Source organism: Trichomycterus rosablanca, chromosome 10, assembly GCF_030014385.1.
Source record: "Trichomycterus rosablanca isolate fTriRos1 chromosome 10, fTriRos1.hap1, whole genome shotgun sequence".
NCBI classification, from domain to species: domain Eukaryota; kingdom Metazoa; phylum Chordata; class Actinopteri; order Siluriformes; family Trichomycteridae; genus Trichomycterus; species Trichomycterus rosablanca.
In genome coordinates, this window is record NC_085997.1 from 34,888,985 (window position 1) to 34,899,590 (window position 10,606).

The 10,606-nt window shown below is 39.5% G+C and overlaps 1 long non-coding RNA gene across 1 annotated transcript; it reads right to left on the minus strand.

Annotated features, from left to right (window-relative positions):
* Positions 1-1,254: 1,254 nt before the first annotated feature.
* Positions 1,255-1,786, minus strand: LOC134321462 (uncharacterized). The gene is made up of 2 exons (XR_010013859.1): positions 1,636-1,786; positions 1,255-1,536 (listed from the first exon to the last, which is right to left on the minus strand). It is a non-coding gene; the product is annotated as an uncharacterized LOC134321462 (long non-coding RNA).
* Positions 1,787-10,606: the final 8,820 nt, after the last annotated feature.

The following is a 10,606-nucleotide window of genomic DNA, read 5'->3' on the forward strand; positions in this document are numbered from 1 at the left end:
GATCAGCGTAACCCCACAGACCGATCTGCCTGTGGTCAACGACATAAAACTGAACGTTACGATGAGCAGTTTCTGGATTGGTCTGCGATTCCTGAACGGTTTGTGGATTTGGGTGAACAAGCAGCCTGCAGTGAACCAGGCTTTCCTGCCCTCATGTCCAAATCAGCCTTTCTCCTGTGGAGCCCGAAATGTTGTAAGTAATACCTGATTAAATGATCGGAGATGATAAAAGAAATAAAGAGACTGTTGGTATTTATGATGGCATGCTGTAAAACTGCTCTGTTTAATAGCATTGGTGAAAACTTGGGAATGGAGGGTAGAGACGTGTTCTTACCAACGTCAGGAGGTGTATTTTATTTAGCTACAAAAGAAGTTTTTTGTTCTGAATTTAATGCCAGTTGATTTAACTGGTAGTACCCACACCACCTTGTGATGGCAAGTCTGATTCAATACAGCAAACTGAATCTTTCTTAATGAATCAAACTGGCTTTACAATTAAATACAACAGTTTACATACACTTGTAATGCATTTTATGGCAGTACAGAGATTTTTTATTTAATCTTTTTTGACTGATTAAAACAAAGAAAAAAAAACCCAATAGATTTTAATAATAATTATAATTTCAGTAGAAACTGAAAGTGTTTTCAGCTTAGTACCAAAGTGTAAAACCGTTCAGCTCAAAAACTGTATTTGTGGTTTCTAACAATATTAAACAAACCAAAATAAAGCACAATAAGCTGTTGAGGATGTGAAAAATTTACATTTTTATTCTTTTTCAGAGTATAAAGACACTGAATTCAGGTCTGTGTGTGGATGGAGAAATGAGGCGTGATGACAGATGCATGTTGATCTTTTACTTTTTAAATGATTTGAATGGATTTTTGTTTTGTTAAAAGTTTCTCTTTATTTTACAATAATTTCTGATTGAAATTGTTTTTTTTTTTTCATTTTTTTAATAGCCATTTGTTTTATTTATTGTAAATCTAATTGCTGTAGTTTTTGCTTATTAGATAAATGATTTTATTTAAAAACACAGATTTTATATTGAATGTATCTAATAGTGTACTTATCTATCTACCTACCTACCTATCTATCTATAAAAAGAGAATAAAAAGAGAATTTACCAAAGAATAATTTACATTTCATTCACTTTATTCAATCCTGGTCCTCTTTTTATAGCCAATCTGTTATGGCCTAAGACCAACTGGACAGAAAGATGGAACCACAATGCAGAGAATAAGACTAAGACCAGGTACGGGGCGATAAGTTTATTAACAACAACTATAGCAAATACAAGGGAGGTAAAGGAACTGGTAGAGACTGGATGGGAACAGGGAGCTGACTGGCGAGGCTGGAAACACGGCAAGGGGACCAGGAGGGCAGAGCCGGACGGACAGGCAGGAGGCAGAGAGTGTGGCGTAGCAGGACGAGACAAGAAGCTGGTCGACTGACTCCAGACAGTCAGGACAGGAAGGTCTTGGCGGCGAGGAACACAGCTGGGAGGTGGTACCACGGAGTTAAGCAGGAGGTAGGAACTGAAACAGGCAAAAAACAAGAGCAGTGAACAAACCAGGAAATACAACAGGCATAGGAGCCTAAAGGTAGCTTTAGCATTTCGTGCTTCAGCACAATACCAGCAACGTAGCGCAGGCGATCTGGCAAGGAGTGGAGAGAAAGCTGCTGTCTTTATGCACTGCTTAACGAGGAGGTAATGAGGATCAGGTGAGAGGTAGCAGTGGCTGGAAGATCTGATTCGTGCTCTGAAGACAACTCGCTCCACCAATAGATCCCTGAAAGCCCGCACACGCCCACACACACACAACACACTCACAGAAAGGGACCGGGGTAAAATAACAAGACTTGGGGAAAATGGAGAGCTAAGGGACGTACTCTAACACAATCATGATTCCCTCACATGTTTCCAAATGTCCTGCTTTTTGTGGAACGTTTCAAAACACTGTACCTTAAATAATTTATTAATAAATCATCTTTTTTGGGTGTGTTACAGCCATCAAATTCTACATGTATATACAGTGTATCACAAAAGTGAGTACACCCCTCACATTTCTGCAGATATTTAAGTATATCTTTTCATGGGACAACACTGACAAAATGATACTTTGACACAATGAAAAGTAGTCTGTGTGCAGCTTATATAACAGTGTAAATTTATTCTTCCCTCAAAATAACTCAATATACAGCCATTAATGTCTAAACCACCGGCAACAAAAGTGAGTACACCCCTAAGAGACTACACCCCTAAATGTCCAAATTGAGCACTGCTTGTCATTTTCCCTCCAAAATGTCATGTGATTTGTTAGTGTTACTAGGTCTCAGGTGTGCATAGGGAGCAGTTGTGTTCAATTTAGTAGTACAGCTCTCACACTCTCTCATACTGGTCACTGAAAGTTCCAACATGGCACCTCATGGCAAAGAACTCTCTGAGGATCTTAAAAGACGAATTGTTGCGCTACATGAAGATGGCCAAGGCTACAAGAAGATTGCCAACACCCTGAAACTGAGCTGCAGCACAGTGGCCAAGATCATCCAGCGTTTTAAAAGAGCAGGATCCACTCAGAACAGACCTCGCGTTGGTCGTCCAAAGAAGCTGAGTGCACGTGCTCAGCGTCACATCCAACTGCTGTCTTTGAAAGATAGGCGCAGGAGTGCTGTCAGCATTGCTGCAGAGATTGAAAAGGTGGGGGGTCAGCCTGTCAGTGCTCGGACCATACGCCGCACACTACATCAAATTGGTCTGCATGGCTGTCACCCCAGAAGGAAGCCTCTTCTGAAGTCTCTACACAAGAAAGCCCGCAAACAGTTTGCTAAAGACATGTCAACAAAGGACATGGATTACTGGAACCATGTCCTATGGTCTGATGAGACCAAGATTATTATGTAGATAATTTGTTTGGTTCAGATGGTCTCAAGCATGTGTGGCGGCAATCAGGTGAGGAGTACAAAGATAAGTGTGTCATGCCTACAGTCAAGCATGGTGGTGGGAATGCCATGGTCTGGGGCTGCATGAGTGCAGCAGGTGTTGGGGAGTTACATTTCATTGAGGGACACATGAACTCCAATATGTACTGTGAAATACTGAAGCAGAGCATGATCCCCTCCCTCCGGAAACTGGGTCGCAGGGCAGTGTTCAAGCATGATAATGACCCCAAACACACCTCTAAGACGATCACTGCTTTGGGGCTGAGGGTAAAGGTGATGGACTGGCCAAGCATGTCTCCAGACCTAAACCCAATAGAACATCTTTGGGGCATCCTCAAGCGGAAGGTGGAGGAGCGCAAAGTCTCGAATATCCGCCAGCTCCGTGATGTCGTCATGGAGGAGTGGAAAAGCATTCCAGTGGCAACCTGTGAAGCTCTGGTAAACTCCATGCCCAGGAGAGTTAAGGCAGTTCTGGGAAATAATGGTGGCCACACAAAATATTGACACTTCAGGAACTTTCACTAAGGGGTGTACTCACTTTTGTTGCCGGTGGTTTAGACATTAATGGCTGTATATTGAGTTATTTTGAGGGAAGAATAAATTTACACTGTTATATAAGCTGCACACAGACTACTTTTCATTGTGTCAAAGTATCATTTTGTCAGTGTTGTCCCATGAAAAGATATACTTAAATATCTGCAGAAATGTGAGGGGTGTACTCACTTTTGTGATACACTGTATTTAAAGAATACAATGAAAATATATATTTTCTTTTTAACTTTTATTCCTAACTTTTATTAAAGATGAAAGAAAATGAATAAATTACAGATTCTTCTTTTTATTGTGTTTTACTAAACATCTCAACATTTCTGTAAATGGGGTTTGTAGAATAAACACACCAGACTGGATTATTGCAGCTCTGTTACATCTAAACCTCACTAAAATAAAAGCAGCTTCCATCTCCAAAAAGAGACAAATTAATGTTATAAAGTAGTATAGTTTAAGTCCTGACCTACATCCAATTGAGAGGATGTGGCAAGATGGGCAGTGTATGCTCAAAGCCCTCAAATTTTGATGATTTAAAGCAGCTCATGTTAACAGTAGGAGGTCAAAATTCCTCCACAGTGATACACTGATCCCAGGTACAGATTTGGGTGGTTGGCATATTCATGTAAACTGAGTGGACCATGAACAAAATAGCAACATGGTACCCTGTTGTGGGCTCACTACCCAGGAAGTCAAGAGCTGGGTTTGTGTGTGATGCCAGTCATGTTGAAGGCATGAGTTGGACAGTTTAAGATGATATCAGGTTTGCAAGGCTACATAAGCAGGGCTTTGGTGCCCAAAAGTAACATTTTAAAATATCATTAGTGTAAAACAAAGCAATTGTTGTTGTCATCTTGTAATCATGTGACTAAGCCTTTATGTAAATTAAATATTTGTTTATTGTTCCTGTGACGACTTCACACCCGTATCAGACCACCCGTACCATCATATTTTGAGATTTAAAACTCTGCAATTTGGTTTTGGATTTGTTTGTCTTCTACCGACTTACTTCTCCAGTTACAGGAGGAATCTTCAGAGGAGAGTCAAACTCACCAGAGCAAGATGAAGGTTTCTCAGCTTCTCCTCTTTTTAGCAGCTCTAACAGGAGCAGCTTCTGATCTAGTCTTTAAACAAAATGTGTTTGTGAACATGTATATGAACTGGTCCATGGCTCAGGACTACTGCAGACAGAATTATTTTGATTTGTTGATCATTGACACACAGGAGGAATTTAACAGCTTCACAAGTCAGATGGCAGCGTATGTTGGTGTACGAAGCTGGATCGGTCTGAGTAAGAAACCAAATGAGACTGAATACACTCAGTGGTGTGATGGAACTGCGCTGAATTTCACAAACTGGGGCCTTGTGGATGCTATATACAATCAACACTGTATTACTACAAAGTATAATATGTGGACTGATTACTACTGTGACTTGGGAATGCCCTTTTTCTGCGACAGTGGGGTGATTGTTGTTGAGGAGATGAAGACCTGGGATGAGGCGTCAGAGCACTGCAGAACTTACTACACTGATCTGATCAGCGTAGCCACACAGACCGATCTGCTTGTGGTCAACAACATAAAACTAAACGTTACAATGAGCAGTTTCTGGATGGGTCTGCGCTTTCTTGATGGTTCATGGTTCTGGGTAAATAAGAAGCCACTCGGGAGCCTGGTCTCACTGCCCTCATGTCCAAATCAGCCTTTCTCCTGTGGAGCCCAAAATGCTGGAGTTGATATCTGGGAGAACAGAGACTGCAGTGAGAAAATGTACTTCATCTGTTACCGCCAACGCAGGTGAGTGACTCAACCGAATGGAGCTGATGGAGGAAATAATGAGACTGTTAGCATGCTGATAAAATTGTTTGTTTGTTTATTATGATTTTAAGATAGATAGATAGATAGATAGATAGATAGATAGATAGATAGATAGATAGATAGATAGATAGATTACATAAGTGTCTTGTCATTAAATGCCCAGATGTGTAATGAAATAAACAGAGTGACAGATCATGTTCCATGAGTCTGTCCTGATAGTCCTGGTATTAACTCAGTGGGCGATGATGTCCCGGCACAGTGGGGATGAGTTATACAGTGAGATCGCTGTTGGTACAAACGATCTCCTGTATCGTTCCTTCTTACAGCGTAGCTGAATTAGTCTGTTGCTGAAGGTAGTGCTCCTTAGTTTTGGAGACATTCAGGAGTAGATGGTTCATCATGCACCACTTGCCAAAGCTGTCCACAAGGTCCCTGTATTCACCTTCCTGCCCATCCCTGATACATCCGACCACCACACAATCATCAGAAAATTTCTGAAGGTGGCAGAGGGAATAAGCCCTCTGCAGTAAGTAGATTACAGCATCATCCACACCTACCTGCTGTTGATAAGCAAACTGCAGAGTGTCTAGGAAGGTGCTGACCTGAGGTCTTAGGTGTGCGAGCACTAGTCTTTCCAGGACCTTCATGACATGGGATGTGAGGGCCACTGGTCTATCGTCATGTTTTTACACTTTGGTTACATTCATGACAGAACAGTAGTTACTCATTACACAAGATTCTTCAGGTCACAAGGTTATATTGAACGCAGTCATGGACAATTTAGTATCTCCAATTCATCTCACTTGCATGTCTTTGGACTGTGGGAGGAAACCGGAGCACCCAGAGTAAACCCACGCAGACACGGGGAGAACATGCAAACTCCACACAGAAAGGATCCGGACCACCCCACCTGGGGATCGAACCCAGGACCTTCTTGCGACAGTGCTACCCACTTAGCCCTGCTGTAAAAAACTGCTCTGTATAATAGCATGGGTGTAGATTTGGGAATGGAGGGTAGAAATGTGTTCTTATCATTGTCAGGAAGTATATTTTTTTTAACTACAAGGTTTATTGCCAGTTGATTTGACTGGCAAGTCCGATTCAATACAGCAAACCAAATCTTTCAAATCCAGCTTAATGAATTAAAGAGGTTTTACAGAAGACAATAATTTACATTTACTTGTGATCAGGGGCGTAGCACCAAATTCTGGGCCCTATGCACAAGGAGTGCCCATGGGCCCCCCTCACCCCACTCCTTCTAGACTCCTCAAGGGCCCTCCCCCGACTTGGGGCCCTGGTAACTAAGTCACACTTTTCACCCGACTACGACGCCCCTGCTTGTGATGCATTTCCAGGCTTACAGTTCAGTAACAAAGTGTAAAAATGTGCAGCTTTGCTGTATTTGTGGTTTCTACCAATATCAAACCAAACCAAAATAATGCACAATAAGCATCTTTTATATATGTGATAAACATAATACTCTTTTCATTCTTTTTCAGAGAATAAAGCTGCTGCACTCAAGCCTGTTCGAGGATAATGAAGAAAATAACAGAAGGAAAGATGCATGTTGATCTTTTCCATTTTAAATAAAATGATTGGAATTATTTGTTATGAATAATGTTTCTTTCTGAACTAGAATCATTTTCGATCGAAAAGTTTTTTTTAATAGATATTTGCTTTAATTATTGTAAATCTGATGAATCTAATGACTCCTTTGTAGCTCTTGGTTAACTGATGATGGATTTTATAAAAACAATACTAACAAAAAAACTCACACCTTTATCAACACCATCATGTCATTGATCACATTCACACAGCTCATGTTTATTTCTCATACCAGAGAAACCTGATATAAAATCTTGATATAAGATCACACACTATGTTTTTATTTATTTATTGTTTTGTACGGGTAACAGAAACAAAAACAGAAAGTTGAAGAAACAACTGTGCATTAGTAAAATTGATTAAATATCCATGGCTTTATTGGTGCTTAGCAGTTTAACAACAAACTCCCGTCACGCTTTTGTCTGCTTTTTGTGGAATTTTTCAAAACACTGTAACTTAAATATTTGGTTAACTTTTCACATTCTAAATGTCTTTATATTTACAGAACACAATGAACATGTATATTTTCTTTTATTACTTTTATCAGTTAAATAATTATTTAAAATCACAAATTCTTCTGTTTATTGTGTCTAAACTAAAGGTCTAAACAAAACCTTCAGATGTACCACACCACTGCAATCTGGATTAAGAGATCCTGCAGTATCATCCCATTATGTTTGCACTGGTCACTTTATCAATCTTCTGGAATGTTCTCATACTGAAAAACATGTTCATGTCACATCATACATCTATGAGCAGGTCCGAGGCTTTGTTTTACTGCAGACAGTATTACGTTGACCAGTCGATCATTAACACAATGGAGGACTTTAACAGAAGTAAAATCTGAAAACTAAAGCTTTTCTTGTATGACTGGAAATTATATATTTTAACAGTTATTTACATTAAACTCACAAGTTTTCTTAGTACAACTGTCAGAGGTAGAAAAGACTTTTTGAAGGTTTTAGAAGTCCAGAAATATGTTGACCTTTGCATGGGCACCCCCACACACACAGTTTTGGTTGCACACTCATTCTTATGCAAGTACGCCAAGTTCTTAACAAGCTGACTGTTCTTGTAGAACGATAAACAAGTTTGGTGAGGAAAGTCGGCCTTGAGCTGAGTCACTGAGCAGAGCCTGAAGGGGCAGCAAAGCGGGGTATAAATAAGGAGACAGGGCGGACGGTATTCACCCTTCTCTTCTGTAAAGGCCTGTGTGTGTTTGCAAGTTGAGAAGGTCCTCAGAGTAGTAAATAGATTTTTTTGCTTTTACTATTACTATTACTGCTTTTACTATTTTGAATTCCCACAACACTAGCAATGTCAAGTACACTATATGGCCAATACAATATGGGTTTTGTTATTTCCAACCTAAATCTAACACAGTATTCCACAATCAGAACATTAAACCAGCGATCAAACAACGGTTAAAATAACCTGAAGAAAGTCTGATGATCAGTCTGCGATCTGTAGTCAGCAAATGTGTTATGTATGGTGGCCCGCTGAGTCAAAACACAATAACATTTACAAAACAAACAAAAGCTGACAACACAAAAACATTAAGGAAAAATACGAATACAATAAGGACAACACAAAAACATTAAGGAAAAATACGAATACAATAAGGACAACACAAAAACATTAAGGAAAAATACGAATACAATAAGGACAACACAAAAACATTAAGGAAAAATACGAATACAATAAGGACAACACAAAAACATTACGGAAAAACGCAAATACAATAAGGACAACACAAAAACATTAAGGAAAAACGCGAATACAATAAGGACAACACAAAAACATTAAGGGAGAAAGCGAATATATTAAGAGACAACACAAATGCTTTAAGGTGGAACGCAATTACATTAAGGGAGAACACAACGAAATTAAGGAAACGAATACAAATCTACAACGGAAGTGCTCCCGGTCACTAGAGGGCAACACTATCATTTTTTATCTGTATAAACACTGCAGCAAAAGAAGCAAGAAGCAGAGCAGCGTAGTGCAGAGAATCTGGCTTCGGTTTTACTTTAACATTCAGTGATATAATTCTAAACAAAAGTGAGCTTTTGATAAATTCATGTCAAACCATTTTTATAAATACACATCAATGTTTCTCACCTACTACAAACAATTTTTTGTATTAATTTTAAATAAAGATCAATAAATCTGATCATTTTATATTGGAGATGAATTAATCTGTGCAGGTCTCGTAATTTCATTTATTAGTACAAACATCAATGTTTCCCATTTACTACAAACTTTTTTTAGTTACATTTTTAGTTGTATTTTATTTAAATTTATAGTTAAGATTAAAAAAAAGTATGATCATTGTACTGCACATCTGTATATGTATATATTACAAATAACGGATATATTACCTTATTTCATATATGATAATTGTAAATTATAGAATTATTTGATATGATTAGATTTATTAATGTAAACTATTTTATATTTACACATACAGTACATACCCCTCACCTACAAACTTCTTTACATTATTAAATCATTTATTTTAATTTCTAGTTGAGATCAATAATTGTATAATAATTATATTTTACAGTTATGTGTCCATTTATGTGTCTATATAAAAATGGATTGACATTAAACTAATCAAATAATACAAGACTTAGATGTATTTATTTATTTGCACAATAAAATTGTTATAAAAGAAATATAATATCAATGAGAGACATTGATGTGTGTATATAAAAATTAGTTTGACATTAATACATCAAATTACATGACAATTTAATGGATTCCTTTTTCTGAAAAAAAAAAATGCCCAAAATGTTATGAACATGTTAGACGAGACCAGGGTTAAGGGATCCAAATGCAGGTTGGAGCAAACAGTACAGATAAGGGCAAAACTGAAATCAAAGTCGTAATACAAATACAAAGTCGAGAACCAGAGAACATCCAAACAATAAGGTACAAGAGAGAATATTAACGCTTCGAACTGTGCTAGAAAACCACAAGACGTCGCACCTAGTTCCAGGTGCGGCGTCCTAAAATACCTGAACAAAATGAGGCGGGAACTAGACGGTAGGCGCCGTCAACATTGAGGTGACAGCGACCTCCTCTGGCACGGGGGTGGTACCGCAGGGTCCTCTGTGACATTACCCACCCTACGCACGCCACGCTGGGGGTGACCTCTGGGTCTGGGAGCCGGATGTTCAGGGTGGTCCTGATGGAAATCGGTGATCAAGGAAGGGTCCAGAATGTCCTTGGATGGCACCCATGACCGTCCTTCTGGAATGTATCCCTCCCAGTCCACCAGGTATTGGAGTTTGCCACCCCGGCGTCTGGAGTCCAGCAAAGCCCTTACGCTACGGTTTGAGTAACGATACATGGAACGTTGGAGCAATGCCATACTGAGCGGGCAGTAACAATTGATACAAGACCGATGTGACTTGTTTAACTATTTGAAAAGGACCTATGTAACGAGGACTTAACTTCTTCGAGGGCAACCTGAGCTTTAGGTCCCTCATGGACAACCAGACCCGCTGCCCTGCCTGGCCTCACTCTGTTGTCTGTCCGCTTGTGCTTTCATCCGTCTCACGGCGCGCTGTAACCGGACGTGTGCTTCCTCCCAAGTCTGCTGACTGCGTCTTCTCCAGTCCTCCACGGTCGACACATTACTGTACTCACCATACAATGGAAAGAATGGGGGCTGAAAACCAAGCACACACTG